At 34.9% G+C, this 17,620-nt stretch overlaps 1 long non-coding RNA gene across 1 annotated transcript in view; it reads right to left on the reverse strand.

The window, feature by feature from the left end:
- Positions 1–17,620, reverse strand: part of LOC310898408 — a 54,382-nt gene that overhangs the window by 30,550 nt on the left and 6,212 nt on the right. Inside the window, exon 2 of the long non-coding RNA XR_014583278.1 lies at positions 14,676–14,749. This is a non-coding gene — a long non-coding RNA (uncharacterized lncRNA). The remainder of the gene's footprint in view (positions 1–14,675; positions 14,750–17,620) is intronic.

Below are 17,620 nucleotides of genomic sequence, written 5' to 3' on the forward strand. Positions count from 1 at the left end.
GAAAAGAAAACTCCAAGGTAATTCATTCCTTTCCAGCTGCAACAGCTGGAGCTGGCAAAAAGTCATGAAAAAGTGATGTTCTGATCGAGCCTTTTTGATTATACTACTTTTGCAACATAATGTGGATATAGGAAGTGAGCAGTGGTTTGTATGCCTATTTCATTTCTTCAGAAGCACATGTATTCTTTTCTTTAATGTTTCTAAACATCCCAGTGATAGATAGCTGTGAAAACCACATTACACTTTTAATGTGACTACAAAAAGGTATTTCTCATGTGCTGCATTGCAGTATCTAAGAGACCCAGGTACGACATTTTAGGTAAAGTCACAGAGAGTTCAAATAAACCATTTGTTCTTAAAACACTTATTGTTATTTCTACCTATTGCCAATAAATTGATTGGAAACCATCTTATTACAATATGAAAACAGAAGAAGGAAAGAAGGAAGGAAGGAAGGAAGGAAGGAAGGAAGGAAGGAAGGAAGGAAGGAAGGAAGGAAGGAAGGAAGGAAGGAAGGAAGGAAGGAAGGAAGGAAGGAAAGAGAGAGAGAGAGAGAGAAAGAAAGAAAGAGGAAGGAAGGAAGGAAGGAAGGAAGGAAGGAAGGAAGGAAGGAAGGAAGGAAGGAAGGAAGGAAGGAAGGAAGGAAGGAAGGAAGGAAGGAAGGAAGGAAGGAAGGAAGGAAGGAAGAAAAGAAAGAAAAAGAAAGAAAGAAAGAAAGAAAGAAAGAAAGAAAGAAAGAAAGAAAGAAAGAAAGAAAGAAAGAGAAAGAAAGAAAGAAAGAAAAAGGAAGGAAGGAAGGAAGGAAGGAAGGAAGGAAGGAAGGAAGGAAGGAAGGAAGGAAGGAAGGAAGGAAGGAAGGAAGGAAGGAAGGACAAAAACAACAAAAAAGAAACAGATGTATCCTACAGTATCAATTTTTAACTGCCATAATTTAACAAAATTCAGATAATCATTAAGAAAGATGTGTACACTTCTAGAAGATATAGCTGAAAAATTGCTAGATTTAGATTAGATATAAGGAATGATGAGAGTGGTGAGGCACTAGAACAGGTTGCCAGAGAAGTTGATGACCCAACAGTGGAAGTGTTCAAGGTCTGGTTGGAAGGGTCTTTGAGCACCCTTTGAACATCTAATGAAAGATATCTTTGGATATGACAGAGGGGGTTGGACTACATGATCTTTAAGGGTCTCTTCCAGCCCAAACCATTCTATGATTCTGTGATATATTTTCCATGAAAATATCTATTACCACTCTTTCCATCGAGATTCAGAAATTTTAAAACCTTACAGGAGCAGAAAAATATACTGATTGTTGCTCCAGAAGTAATGTCTCTAAGGACTAATGATTTAATGTTATAAGCAATGATTACCTCTACATAATCAGATTTGGAACACAGATGGTAGGGTTATGCATATTTCCATGGAAACATGGCTAAATACAAGCTAGAAATTTAACTGATTACTGGTACCTAATGACCAGGTCAGAGATTTAGCTGACCCAAGCAAAGATTTCAGGAATGCAGGACCATCCCACCCTTGAAAACTACTACACCCTTTTGTAGTGGAGAGGCTTAGTCAAGAACTGTTTGGCAAAGAGTTGCCCACGGTGAAATTACAGACCCTAATTCACATAAGTGCTATACTCCAGTTGGTTCCAGCAGCCACAGTAGTCAGCAGCCATATCACCCAAATCATCACAAATGCATTAACTTTTTTAAAACAGTCCAGTCTTCTTCAGAAATGCTTCACCATGATATTCTCTTAACACTTAGAAATCCTACCCAATGTTTGTCTGATAAGTATAACCTCTCTATGCACATCAGCAAAGAGCTCTTTCCTGCTGCTTTGCCCTCAGTCTTTGCCAAGCTTTTGCTCACCAAGGAGTTATGTTGACAAATGTGATGCAAACAAGAGATTCCGTGTGTTTTCCTCATTACTTATAGAAAGCTCTTATTTTTATCCTGGGCGTCAAATTATCCACATTCAGAATCCTACTTTTTCTGATGTGTGATTTTAGACTTGGCAATGAAAGCCCAGACAGAGCAAAGCAGTAAAGGTCATTCATAATAAAATTTGGGATCCTGTCTAACCAGTGTCAGCTAGCAAAAAGCAAAATCTAACTGATCTGTATGGATCTTAGAGGAAAATATGGGAAAATCTCTTTGTTTGTTTGTTTTGCTGCTAAGTCCTATAGTAAGTATTGCTTGAAATTGTTCTCAAATTCTATGAGAGTATTGGGAAAAAAAAAAAAAAAAAGGTTGCTTTCTTGTGAGTCCTAATCTGCATTAACATTAAGAGGCTACAAACACAAGCATGCAAAATATTATAGGAAAAGACAGCTTCTGTGCCTTTATGATTATGATTATGACTATGACATATAACCTACAATCTACATGGACAAGAAAGAAATTAGGAAACTAGCAGTTATGGAAAATAACCTAGAAGAAATATTTCAAGTTATCCAACTTCAGTTACCTGTCCACAAAAATACTTGGGGTGTTTTAGTCTATACAAACGGCATAAAGAAATTACTTCCAGAGAGTGTTTGGTTTTGGCTTTTCTTTTTCAAATATTATTAAAAAAAAAAAAAATCAGCTGTGATGTGCTGAAAAAGGTCCCCTGGCATAAAGCCAGCATTGACTGTTCACTGGAGTTACTAAAAAAGTGATTACACAAGAGAGAAACAAAGTGGAGCACTCTAACTGTTTCAGTACTGGTTGGTTTTCAGACAAACAAATTAAAAGATATCATTCTACCCTGTGCTTGCAGGAAGACATGTGTGGATTATGTAAACTATAAAATCCACATGTCCCAGAATACGAGCCAACTTGCCCCCAAGTGGTTGGAGACAACCTGCTTATTTGAAGGAAAAATTTGTAGGAGAAAATGGGGACTTTCTTTATGTTTAAAGCCTCTTAATATTACAGCCGAGATTATTAAAAGGAAAAAAAAGAGTATCCTTTCCATCTGACTGGTGCTACTAGTCACTGCAGTGCTGGCAACTTCTCGAAGAGCTAGACAGAAGAGCCCCATCAATATTCATAACAAACACTAAATAATAATAATATGTGTTTTGTTTTGTTTTGTTTTTCTGTCTTTCATACTACTTATTATCCACAACCACTTTATTTAAGCTTGGCTTGATAGCCACCTGCTGTGAGCCTATTTCAACCTGTAGTCTGAGTCAAAGTCCTTTGCTAAGGGCATAAATAAATTCTTGCCTTTACTCCAGTGGAACCTACCATAACAGTGAGAATTGATTTTCAGGAGATTGACATGGATGACACAAGGTAGCTTCATTTTGTCTATAGAACACTGAACAGACAAACAGGCAAATTAAGACCAAAATTAAAGATTTTGTAACACTGGAAGTAAAATGATGTATCTGTTACAATGCAACTTCACTAAATGAATTTCAGGGATCTTCAATTAAACACTAGAAATAAGAATAGCCCTCCCATTTTACACTTCAGATTTGAGATATGAATTGACAGAATTGAGAAGAAGAGTTTAATAAAATCGTGAGTTTCTGCTCTATAGATAGGCATTTTCTTTTTGACATAAGTCATTACTGATCTACTACAGGATGCTAAAGTGAATTCTAACTAATTGACACAGAAAAATATTTCTTTCACAAACACACATAAACATCTCTACTGAGTAATTACATGAGTGTCAGAAAGCACTTTGTATGTAGCACCACTGCAATGTATCAATGCTTTGGAAAACATTTTTCTTAGACTGAAGGATTTAAAAAAACAAAACTATGCTTCAGCATAACACACAGTTCAAAATAGTTATTAATCAGACATGAATTGAAGAAAAAAATCTCAAAAAAAAAATTGTTTCATGGAACTGCCAAGAAGCAACAGAACACTAAAATTTTATGACAGAGAAATTTATTTGTAGAATTAAGAATGTGAAATTAAAAGCTCCAACAGAAACTTTAGATTCAGTGAATACTCATTTGCTGTTACAAACTTTTGAATAAGATTGACACTGAAACCTGAGCTTAAAAAACAACAGCAACAAAACAAACATAACACAAAATGACACAGATCTAAAATGTTCATGCTATATTCTTTTTGAAATTCAGAGAGGCAGATTAATAATAATTTAGTTAAAAAACACCCTCAAACACCTAAATTAAAACTGCTCCAGATTAGACTTTAAATATCACAATTAAATAAAAGATTACCCTCCCCCGCCAAAAAATAAATTCAGGACCACATTGTCTACTATTAATTTCTCCGTAATTCCAGTTATGATTTTTTCCTAAAAAATCTGAATGCCAGAAGTCATACAATCCCTTCATCTCCCTTTTGCTCCTGAGTTCAAAGTTAGCTGGAAGTGAGAGAAGTAAATAACCTGAACATTTGCCTCCCACCTTGAATACTACCTTCCAAATTCTGTTTTATTTCAATTTAATTTCCTAGTTCTTATCAAATAAAAAAACCAAAACAAAACAAAACAAAAATAGCTTTAATGCCTCTGCTACCTTTTCAAAGTTACAGATGCAAATTTTGCATGAATATGTTATTTGCAGAGATCACTGTAATTTAAAACCTGTCGCATTTTTACAGCATTCTCACCATCATCACAGACTTAAGAAATCCCATCCTTTCTCTACATAAATAAAAAGGTAGCAGAAGAATGTTTGGTCTTAACTACCTCCCCCTGCATGTTTTATCAGATCTGTCACACCTGTGCCAAAAATCTAGAGTTCAATCAAATTGATCCTAGTGTTCAACACAATTTAAACACCATTAAGTATTTTGAACAATGCAAACTCGTTTCTGCCTACAGCTTTTTCTGCTCATTTCGACATCAAAATAAAAATACTTATTCTGAAATTTTCATAATTCTAGCCTTGCCCATGGGTACCATAGAGAGATTTACAGTTCTGAGGACTTCCATAGTTTACAGAACTGCTGCACATCTGCATATAAAATCAAATACAAAAGAGTCTAGTGTTTAAAATGATAATTTTCTATACTTAGGTAATTTCTATGCTTCCCTGAGGTTTTGACGTGCACAGTGAAGGTAATAACTTAAATGGTGCAAAGTGGTCTCTTACTTTAGTATTTTACAGCTATGGAAAAATATACACATGTGTGTGTGTTTGTAACATTAAAGAAAAAGATGAAAAAAATAAAAATTTCAGATTCGTTTAGATATACACTTTTTGCTACCTAAGTTTAAAATTTTGGACCTGATGACTTGAAGAAAAAAAAAAAAAAAAAAGACAGTCAAGCAAAGGTCATTGAAAATAAGTTGCACAGCTCTATAGAATCTTTCCTTCTAAAAGATATTGCTTATCCAATACACTAGTGTTTAAAGTGTAATAGTTAAATTTTACGGTTATCTTAGTTTGCCACTAATAACAAAAACAAGAACTACAAAACCTAGTTAAAACTAGATTAATTTCTCATTTCATTTATATGCAAAATAATTATAAAATAAAATATAAAATAATAAAATAATTTAAAAATAAAATAAAATAATAAATAAAATAAATAAAAAATAAAATAAAATAAAATAAAATAATAAAATAAAATAAAATAAAATAAAATAAAATAAAATAAAATAAAATAATAAAATAAAATAAAATAAAATAATAAAATAAAATAAAATAATAAAATAAAATAAAATAAAATAAAATAAAATAAAATAAAATAAAATAAAATAAAAAACTTTAGAAGGTTAGGTGTGTTCTAAAAGCCAACCCAATAAAACAGAAAAGATTTCATGTTATTCACTATAATTTTACCTAGCTAGGGTCTAGTGGCAAGAGACATACGGAAGTATATATGTGTCATGGGTGTTTGACATGTGGCTACCTTGAAAGTAATGTTTTCCAGGCCCCTAGAACTGAAACCAACAGTTTAACCTTTTTTTTTTTGCATTACAGGGCTACGTGTTGGGAATGACATTAGGCTGTGATGACTCCAGAAAGTCTCAGAGAAAGGGGACAAGTTTTCCATCATACTCATAAGGTTCTCTTAGTGTTCCACAAAGATGCACAGGCTGAAAATGCTAATATTTCATAATGGAACAAGAGTTGCTGGAATTTCAGGGGGTTGAGAATGAAATAGGTTTTAAGTGGTAATGTGCCAAATACCCCCTGGGGCACTTCACTGAAGTTCATGGAATTTTGTGGTTTTCCTTGCAGTTTGCTTAAATAAGAGTAAATTAGAACCATGGCTCCTCTGAAGAAATTTGGCATTACAAGATATGTAATGAAAGTTATATTATGTACTTTAAACTCTCTATGGTGGGTAGGCTTTTAATTTTTGATAACTTGGCTCAATGTTCATTAGCATGCCACTGGGTATTTTTATTGGGCACGTCTCTGCAGCTCTTCTGAAATAGCATGCATGTAGATTTTTATTAGAAAAAATATAGAGAAATAGTTGAATAATGGCATGTCAAATACTCTGAAGACATTGCATGACACAGTCAATGAAAACAATAATAGTCTTATGGTTACAGCATTAGTTTGGGTTCTTGGAACTGTTCCATGAACTTCCTGTGTGGCTCTGAAGAAATCGTTGATGGTCTGGACTCTAGTTCCCATTAGTAAAGTAAGAATTATACTCCCTTTATCAACCTTTGCTCTTTTGACTATTCATGTGCTTCCAAAGAATACAACTGGGAAAAACAAACAAAAAAAAAAAGTCCCTTGGTAGCCAAGGCTCTTTAGATATAAAGAAATATCCCCATACCAGATTGGCAAAGGGTGAGAAAGAAGAATGAAATATCAAGTTTTTCATGGGAAGGAACACAGACAGGAACTGACAACTTGATCCTCAAAAATCTTCATGTTAAATCTTCAGTTTTATAGTATATTCACTTTATCATAAAATGGTTGCAAATATCACTTAGTGGATGAATTTTGGTGGTAAGTTTAACATCGACCCAGGAATAATGGTCCACTCCTGAAAGTAAGACCTGTGGATTCAGAGTCAAAGAAAGACAGGAGAACCTATCTGAATTAGGGTTGAATGGCAGGATAATTTCTAAAAGATTTTTTTTCATTTCAGAATACTGTTGAACTTCCTGCTTCTGAATAGGAAGAGAAGCTGAAGTGATGAAATATTATGGGAAAATCCATTATTTCAGTATTTCTGGCCTGACCAGAACCCAAAAAGACCAGAATAGTCAAAATTTCTTCTTTCCAGATTTGTGACTCTGCAAATTCAGAATACAAGATTTGTGTAACCATCAGGGTCCAAGTTCTGAGAAGTGCTAAGCACATACAAATCCCCCTCAAGCTAATGGGAGTTACAGGTGTCCCCAGCAATAGCTACAGAGAAGATATCATCACAATTGAGGTTTGCCGGCTCAGAACTTTGTCCAAATTTGACTGAAACTCTAAACTCTTTGCAACAATTTTGTTGCTAATTCAAACTCCAGCTTTTACTTAGTTTTTGTATCCTTCATTAAGAACTTCTGTTTCCTAGCTACAAAATTGGCAACTCAGTGAGCAAATTATCCTCTTTTCCACATTTCAGTATTCTGGAAAGCACTGCACGTTTAGCACTGAGCTTTGCCACAACATCTACTAAAGTCTCTGGAAAGAATGCCACTTGACTTCACATGCAAGCTGACAGATTTTTATGGACTAGATGACTAGATCCTGAGCTGCTGAAAATTCACATCTCTTTATTAACAATAACGCTAGCTGAATATCTGGTCCTCTGTTGCACCTTGATTTTTCATCTTATGTGCCACATATCCTCAAGTTTAGCAGAATTTGCCAAACAGGACCATCATTTTCAGAATGGGCATTTTTGCCTTGATACTTTACACATTAAGAACAACTTCTTGAGTATTAATCTTAAATGACTTTTAGAAAAAAAATATATTTGTCTTAAACTAATACCTCTGTAGACACAGAAAAGCTCTGTTCTTCTTTCCCCTCTTTCCAGTTCTTTGCACTTGAGAGACATACACGTCTGTCAGAATTTAAACACTGGAAGGATTTTGTTTCCTTAATTCAATAAAATTATTTCATTGATACACATATGGACCTTCTTATTTCTCAATAGAAATACATGTAAGGATCTTTCCTTCTAAATAGAAGGGAAAAAAAAAAAAAAAAAAAAAAGCCAAACGTACATTATTACAGTTAGCATGAATTTTCCAAATTGTTGCATAATGCCATGCATAACAGTACAATAGAACTGGAAGTTACTTACATTTACAGGGACAACAGCTGCAATACTTTATATGTAACAGACCTTAAACAACTGTTAATGTATTCACTGTCTATAATATTTTGGCTTTTTCTTTGGGGCAAGTGAACTTCAAAACATTCTGTGATTTGGATCAGGATGTGGTTTTGTTGAATGCAATCACGCAGCATATGCAGGTCAACCAGGGGATCAGGCCCAGTCAGCATGGGTTCATGAAAGGAAAGTCCTGCTTGACCAACCTCATCTCCTTCTATGACCGGGTGACTCACCTGGTGGATGAGGCTGTTGACGTAGTCTACCTAGATTGCAGCAAGGTCTTTGACACAGTCTCCCATAGAATTCTCCTGGAGAAGCTGGCAGCCCATGGCTTGGACAGGTATACGCTTTGATGAGTTAAAAACTGGCTGGACAGCCGGGCCCAGAGAGTAGTGGTGAATGGAGTGAAATCCAGCTGGTGACCAGTCACCAGTGGTGTTCCCCGAGGGTTGGTGTTGGGGCCCATTCTCTTTAATATCTTTATTGATGACTTGGATGAGGGAATTGAGTGCACCCTCAGTAAGTTTGCAGATGACACCAAGCTGGGGGGTAGTGTTGATCTGCCAGAGGGTAGGAAGGCCCTGCAGAGGGACCTGGACAGGATGGGTTGATGGGCAGAGGCCAATGGGATGTGGTTCAACATGGCTAAGTGCCAGGTCCTGCACTTTGGCCACAACAGCCCCATTCAGCACTACAGGCTTGAGGCAGGAACAGGTAGCCCAGGGAAGTGGTGGAGTCACCATCTCTGGGGGTGCTTAAGGAAAGGTTGGAGTTGGTGCTTAAGGACACGGTTTAGTAGGTGACATTGGTAGTAGGGGGATGGTTGGACCAGAGGATCTTGGAGTTCTTTTCCAACCCTAATAATTCTATGATTCTATGCTTTAGTAGTATTTACTGCATGGCTGAACAGTCTTGGTGAAAAATCTGGCCTAGAAGAAAGATAATGTTTTTCATATTTTCTCTGTATTTGCTATTTTTTAACGTTAGCACAGGAAGTAGAGCAATTCTGCATTAAATACAATCTTGGAAGCATTTTCAGCATATCCCAAGTCATTAGGACTTGTTCAACTGCAGTAAATACTAACATTTAATATCTAATAAAAGGTAGCAGTACCTAAAGTTGAAATAATCTGACCATGCTAAGGTGACTTACAGTTTTCATTTCCAGTTTTACGTTGTTCTAATTCAGGTTTTCACCACAAATACCATGAGACTTCTCTATATTCCATAAAAAGAAATGTGTAGTGATAAACATTAATATAAATTATTTTCATTATTTATAGGTGTAGTACTCTCAACTGTGACAAGTTCAGAACAGTAAAAATTCTCACATTATAACTTTCTAGGTAAACTGTTTATCAAGAAATGATGTTAGAATATTAATCTGTCTTGGGCCATGACTAATTTATGCTTAAACTATGGTAGAGTTTTAAGGGAGAAGTCATTAAAAGCATGGTGATCACACAGTACTTGCAAACAAAAAAATATGGAAAATATAAAATAGCAACATGGAACTCGGGTAGGAGCCCAGGCCTAAAAGTAAACCAGTGAAAAGGAACATACATAAATGGAATATTGTAATCTGATGATTTTCAGAAAATATTCTGAATTGCAGCAGGAAACACATTTTTGATCAAAGATGTTGATTCTTCTGGGATAAGACAAGAAGCAATTTAGAACAAGGGGCAACCCAGCTGTACCCAGTTCTTTAGCCAACTGAGCATGTATGTAATGAGCAAGCAGTACAATACTCAACAAGTGTTGTTAAGATCAAGCACTCACACAAACTAGAGGAGAGTCTCTGGGGCTTTTCAGTTTTAAAGATTTTATAAGAACTTATAAGAACATAACTGAAGAGCAACTGCATTCTGGGGCAAGAATCCCATTCATCCCAGTGAGGTTTAAAACAGACCTTACAGTTAAAAGATATGCTATCCATTCAGATATCAAAATTTATATCAAGCTAAGCTTGATAAGATTAGAAATTTTTCATGTTAACATGAAACTATACTTTATGACTAGAGGACATTCAAAAAGCCGAGCTGGAACAACGGGCTCTTAAACACAATAGTATTAAAATAAAACAAAACAAAGTAAACCATGACAAGGTAATGTTACCACTTTTGCTGAGAAAGGAAGTATGCATACATGAATGTTATATAAAAATTACATAAGTTTTCTTTGATCTGTTAACAAGAAAGCTAAACAAGCTGGTGGATATTCTCCAAATAACTTGTCATTATTGGATTTTTTTTTAGATGACTGAATTCCTTCCCCAAAAGAACAAAGATCGGTCCTCTGGGAGAAAAGACCTGAAAGCCAGAAATAATCACTCTCTGCATATCCTATTCTTAGATGATGCCCAAGGTTAAGAGTTCTACAGAACTAAAGACAAAGGCCATTTCCCTCGTATGACTTCATATGAATAGCAACAGGACTGTGGTTTAAGCAGGTAAATACTGTCCCCTTTGTTTTTGTGAATTTTAATTAACTTTTCTACATTATGAGACTATTTGGCTTCATTCTTCATTTAAAAATACAGGGTTTAAGATAAGACATCAGGCAAGGACAAATTACTACTTTTTGTACTACCTATCATTAGTCAGCAATGACTGATACAGTAGAGTGGGAGTGCACATTATTGGCCTTAATACAGCATCACAGAGTTGAAGCAGCTGTTGCACTGCCCCTCACACCTCCCAGGAGCCTCCTCTTGCATGCATCTTCTTCATCTCTTATCTATTAGTGTCCCCCACAAATTTCCTACGTTGAAGACTCTCATATAAAAGCACAAACACTTGATCTCCTTCCAGTATGTCTGTGGTGGCTTTCTCCTTGGAAGAGTCATCAAACTGTGCCAGAGCCACCATCACCACAACTTTTAGATTCTGCTTGCCTGGAGGAACTGGTCCCTGGCCTCCAGGCCCACCAGCTCAGTCTTCAAGATGGGTTGAGACAAGGTGGAGCCAGACCTTCTGTCCTATTTTATAGCTGACAGCTATTATTGGGTGAGGTGGAAAAAAAGGGACCTAGATGGGCCTAAGCAAAATAAAATTAGTGATTTTAGATAGTAATTTCTTAATTGTAAATGGTGTGGGACATTTCCTTTTACCTTCTCATCTCAGCCTCCATCGACTGGACAGATGTGGAGCTTCACAGAAAAGAACTGAATGGGCCAGAAAACTGGCCAGCTGTCTACATGCCCAAAAGCAAGTAAAGTGTCTACCTTGCCCTGGAACTTCAAATTAACTAACCAGGTTTTATATTTCTAAGTAAATATTCTTCAGTTTAAAAGTATTAATCCTGGTTGTTTGGTGCACTTATCAGACTTTTGGCCTTTGTATAGTATTCTGTTGCAATCTCATATGTGAAGAACTAGGCTTGTAGTATTGGTTAGTACCTGGCCAAAGCTGTTTTATTTGGTCAAAAGACAGGCCATCGGGAGTATCAGTCCCTCTGAGCACAGATGAGAGAAATGACAACAGTGATAATAGCAACAACATTGCCAACAGCAATGACACCAAGAGCAGAAGCAGCAAGGAGCACGTTGACACAGGAGTGTGAAGCAGCAACTGCTGGTTCATAACTGGCTGTTTGATAGCTGTGCAATCTTGGTCTTTCCTCCTTTGCAACATACCAGTGGGCAATGTAACTGCACCTACTGAGCATTAGAGGGTTCTGTACAGCTGTATATGGTACTGAGACAGTTCTTGAGTCAGGGTTTGCTCCAAGGGACATGAAATATACAAATGGCTTATCTTCCCTGTGAGTTGCTCTATGATTCAAGGAGATGGAAGAGAGTCTTTCCTCAGTGAGTGGTGTGCAGACCAGATCTTGTGCTCAAGCGTTTCACACTAACTTGGTGGTTTGTCCCATCACCAACTTCAAATTTCCAGCCTGGTGCTACTGAAAGGTGATTTTACAAGCATGGCTACTCATTCCTCCACATCTATTTCAGCTTTTTTTATTCTATGAGTTAGTTAGAAATACAAATTAAATCTGGAATGTCATGTTATGCTTGAATTAATCACTACTCTTTCCCAATAGACTGATTGGAAAGATTACCTTTGTTTCCAGACTGTTTAAAAGTCATACTCAAAGAATTCAGAAAATCCGAGCACACACTGCTTCAAATGAGTACATTCAGTAACTCCAAATGACTCAAATTGTTTGGAAGGGAAATATAAAAGGTAAATAAGAATGAATGAAGCAAGTTCACTAAAAAAAAAAAAAAAAAAAAGATATACTATATAAATAACAATAAGATCATTATCAGATTTAACAGTGTGTCATATATTACAGATAGGGGGGATCAAACAATTAAGGGTACCATCTAAATCCATTCATGTCTTGGATTTAAAAGTTAGCACTTCTTGCACTGATGGACAGCTTTGCTGTAAGATAACTGTACTAGAATCCTCTAAAAAAATGGATTGAAATCATTGATGAATTTTGAATGTCATCATTTTTCATCATCCCTGTTTTTAAATAACCAGAACAGGTATTCATATCTGCCAATTCAGTATCATTATTGCTCTGCCTGAATTAAGCTTATAGATTGTTTCCAATATTTATTACTTGGTTAAAATAGAAAATAAAATAAATTCTTCCACTTGAGCTCTGGACCAATCACTATTGCTCTATTCAAAATACAGACCATGTACAATGTCCTGAAAACATCATTTTTGAACAAACAGAAAAGTTAATATGTTCAGTATGATCATGCAAACACTACTAATATCAAATGCTGACTGAAAATCTGAGATTTATTTATTTATTTGTTTTTATTAGTTCTGCCTTTCAGCTACAGGGACTACTGATGCATTCTAGATAGAAAAGTTCTAACAATTCATTTACATGGCTGTGGCTTTGTAGCATTTCCTGTTTGGCAATGAAGTGCTCTAAAAGATATTTACTTTCGGTGGATGGGTGCTATCATTTTACAGCCTAGAGTGCCAAACAGTGTATTTTAAAGGACACTGTATGTATGCAACTAATTATCAAGCAGGAATGTGAGGTTAGGGGAAAAGGTGTTGAAATGCAATAATGAGTATGGAAAAGGCAGTTTTTAGTTTGACAGAAAAATTAACACACCAAGGATTTGATTCTGAAAGTGTAACACTAGATGTCTTAATCTTGCCACTAATTTTAAGAACAATGAAGCATTTATATCCATTTGGAAAGTTTATGATTATAAACATGACAAAACCTCTATGTATGTAATATGTTCTACACAGAAAGACTAAAGCTAAAACTTTTTGAACTGTCACAGATATATATATGCGTATGAAAAGGATATCTGTATAACCCATGTCTTTTTTCATGCATTGCCTATTTTCTGTACACTGTAGTCTTTATAAAAATGCTCAATCATTTTACTTTAATTAAAATTTGCCTTAAAAGGAATAGTTTCTCCTGTTAAAAAAAAATGCTGAGAATTGCAGAGAAGAAAATGAGAATTTATATGGCTATGAAATTCCTCCTAACCTTACTTGATATAACCAAGTAAAAAGCATAAAATATCCTTTATCTAGCCGAAAGCACTCTTACATTTGACTCAGAAAGACACTTGGGAGTTTTAAATCCACTGTGATTCATAGTTATATGAAATATTTCAGAATATGAAAAGTTCTATTGCCACTACTATTAAAGAAAAAAAAGTGTCCATAAAGCTTTTCAAATTATATTAAGGACTAATTAAGTCTCTTAAAAGATTTTAGAAGTCTTGCAAATTTTTAGTTTTTGTTCAGTATATTAGTTCAATCCTCTACAATCTTATTGTGAATTTTCAATATAACAATAACAACAAACCAAATTCTTAAGCCATTATGTTTTCAAATTTTTCTCCAAGCGCCATTTATGGTTTATCAACTATAATTGTGGTATTCTGAAGGGAAGGTTTTATACAGGTTTGCTGTGAGTAATTTTTATACATATAGTTTCTACTTTGATATATTAGATTTTCAATTCTATAATGCCAATGAAAGCCAATGCCAAGAAGCTTCACAATATTTGCAAAAATGCTTACCGTGTCATTTGATTATTCCTTTACAGTGATACATTACCAAAACTAGATATTAACCTTTGTATGAAGTACCATCTACGCAGAGTAGTCAAACAAATTAAAGCTCCAATCCTGCTACTTAATACACACTGACAGTACATAGACAGTGTTGCTCTCTTGATGCCCACACAAGGTTCTGTTGAATTTCAACAATTCTTCTTGCATGATTCCACATACTCAGCACCGTCTCTAGGATTAGGGTTTGGCTACGCTACTTCAGAGTCATTGATGAGCTTCAGGCCTACCATCTTGCAATTAAGTCCACACAGACAAAACTCATTTTAACAGTTGCACACGTGCTGTTTTCTTTGCAGGATCCTGGGTTCAGTCTAGATATTAACAAAAGATAACAAAACCTTTGATCTAGCAACACTTACCATCCTTCCTTACCAGTTCCAGAAGATGGGTGTAAAAAATGGTTTCATGCTTTCATCCTTCATGCAGATAACACCTAAAAGCACACAAGGCATACATTATATATAATAAAACAAAGGATGGACACCTTATTATCCAGTTGATTACTTCCACTTTTGAACTTTCTTTTTTATTCAGATTAGAAGTGGTTAATTTTTCTAAAAATTCTAATTTTCTAAATTAATTTTCTGTATCCTAATAGAATGTGTCATCTGTTTTACTTGGGCCAAGACACAATGATTATAAGGGTGTGGGGGAAAAAAAAAAAAAAAGCCAATCTCAGCATAAATGAATTAAAAAAGAATATCTAAGCCACAAGATCAAAATGATTAAATTCAAGCAGAACATCTAAAAATCACATTCAACTGAACTAAATCAATCTTATTCAAATTTCTTTTATGTTCCTCCTTAAATATTGATAATTAGCTATCAACATAAAGAACAAGAGGAATTAGGGGTCATACACAGTTTTTCTTTTGATGGCTTTCTCATGAACCTAAATTGCCAAAGAAACAACATTCAGAAAAAAAAGAAAATTATTTCTGTGGTCATCTCAAGATCATCTGCAGCATTTTAATCTGGCTAAATCTGTATACTCCTAAATATAGCACATTGTTTTGCTGTTAAAAATAAGCTTCTTTATTAATCACGTACTCAGTACAATGGCGACACAGTGTCTGTTCTTGTACACATAATGTGACACATATTCTAGCAACCAGCAGACTTTGGAAGAAAATAAACCTGAGGTAACTATTTACAATGATTTGTAGTAAGCTCTTCATGGGTCTTGTTTACTTCCACAACAGAGAGAATGTTCCGTCCACTTCAGGTACAAAGGGATTCCTCGGATATGATAAAACTTCAGCACTGAAATAACGTGTCACTTGTAATACAATGTACAATTGGAAAACACTGCCAAAGCTTCAGCTGTTGTAACTCTCCATAGTCAGTGGAATTATGCCAATTTGCAATCTTTAGGGTCGTGGTTCTAGTGGTATAAAATTATACATCATAGGATATACAATATTGCTGACTAACTCTTTTTGTTGATATATGTATAATAACCAGTAATAGAAATCTTCTAGAAATTCTAGAAATTCTTATCCACTTTTCTTTAGACATATCAAAGCAGTATATTGCTCAAAGCACTACTTTTGAGGGTGGCCTTTCCTTTAGCCAGAAAAAATATTACATAGACATATGCTAGAGTCAACAGAATTTAAATACTCATAGCCAAGATCAGAGTTTGCATCTTTTTGCAGTCTGATTTTATATTTTTGTGAAATAATCTCCTCAAACTAAAATCTCTTAAACAGAAAAGAACAATGAATTCTCTTAACAAGAAAAAATGATCCTACCTCAATTTTTTATTTTTTTTTCATACAGAGAAAGTGTTTAAAAAATAATTGGCCTGTAAACGTAGCTTTTGGCAATAAAATTAGATTGTAAGCTAGAAACTTAATGCAGTAATAGGGAAGACATCTTTTGTATTTCACAATCCACATTAACCACACTACAGCACACCACTCACCATAAAAAAAAATAAGTGATGGCAAGTATTTGGGGGAACTAAACAGACAGTTCAAGCCCAGTAATCCAATATGCAATAATATTTGCTTGCAAATCAAGAATACTTGATACTATAACTAATGTGCTGAGAGAAAGCAAACACAGAACATTATTTGAGATTTACATCACAGACATGATTTGATGTCATCACAGATGTTAGTCTTACAGAACTTCCATTTTGCTCTAAGTTACGTAGACAACCAGCATTAATTTAAACCCAATGTCACTAGCAGATATTAAACCAGTGAATCTGCCTCCATTTAACATGTGTAAAAGAAAAATGATGTGGAAAGAATCCAGAAACTCTAAGCTTCTAAAATCTTTTTTCCTTTTATTACCAATCATTAATCTGAGAGATGTCACCCAACAAGTTGTTTATTTAGCTCTTGATCTTTAGATAAGTGTCATTCTTTTATAGATGATTTTTAATTTCTCTTTGGCTGGTGTTGTTTATAGAGTTACTGAAGTAAATGTTTTTTATGACTTTTAGGCCTAACTCAAAGCTTTCCCCTGCAAGCAATTATACTTGTGTGAAAATGCCTGCAGGACTGGAGCCTAGAGGATTTATCCCATATTCTTTCCCATGTAGCTAAGGCCCTAAATCAAATCAGTTTATCTCCAGAGAAATATGTGCTTTAATCAGATTACTTGGGATCAGGTTTTTGTGCCTGGTGCTAAGTAATACTCCAACACTTGGGTTTACCCTTACAGCAATGACATAGAAAAAAAAGAAGAAAAAAAAAAGAAAAAAAAAAAGAAGAAAAAAAGAAACATTAAATATATATATATAAAAACATGTCAAATATATATATGCACAAATAAATACATTAGAAATCTTAGACATACTTTTAAAATGGTTTGCTGGCTTACTGCTTTGTGAAACAATTACCCTAATACTGCTGTAAGTGTGTGAGATATAAAAACCAATAAGTGGATAACATTTGTCCATAGGAGGACACTCTTTGAATTAGTAGCAGAAAAGGGAATTAATTCTGTGTATCTTGGTTTCACCTTTCAGTGATTCTGTGGGCAATCTTCAAAAATAGGATTCCTGCTATGTGTGCTTATAAGATTATAGTACCAATATGCCTTATATTCAGCCCGTTTGAAAAACAATATGGTCTAACAACAAAGATTTGGACCTCATAATTATAGTTTAAAATTCTTCTTTTGTTGTGCTGTATATCCTGGTACTCAGAAATCAGCCACTACCTTTTGATGCTATTAAAATGTTTCTTAGTGGGGAAACAGGCAGGTGATCACAAGTCCTAACTGGTGAGATTATTCCTGCTGGAAATTTACCATGTACAATTTTTTTTTTTTTTTTTTTTTTTTTTTT

Source organism: Anser anser (assembly GCF_964211835.1).
Source record: "Anser anser genome assembly, chromosome: 1".
Taxonomy (NCBI): Eukaryota; Metazoa; Chordata; class Aves; order Anseriformes; family Anatidae; genus Anser; species Anser anser.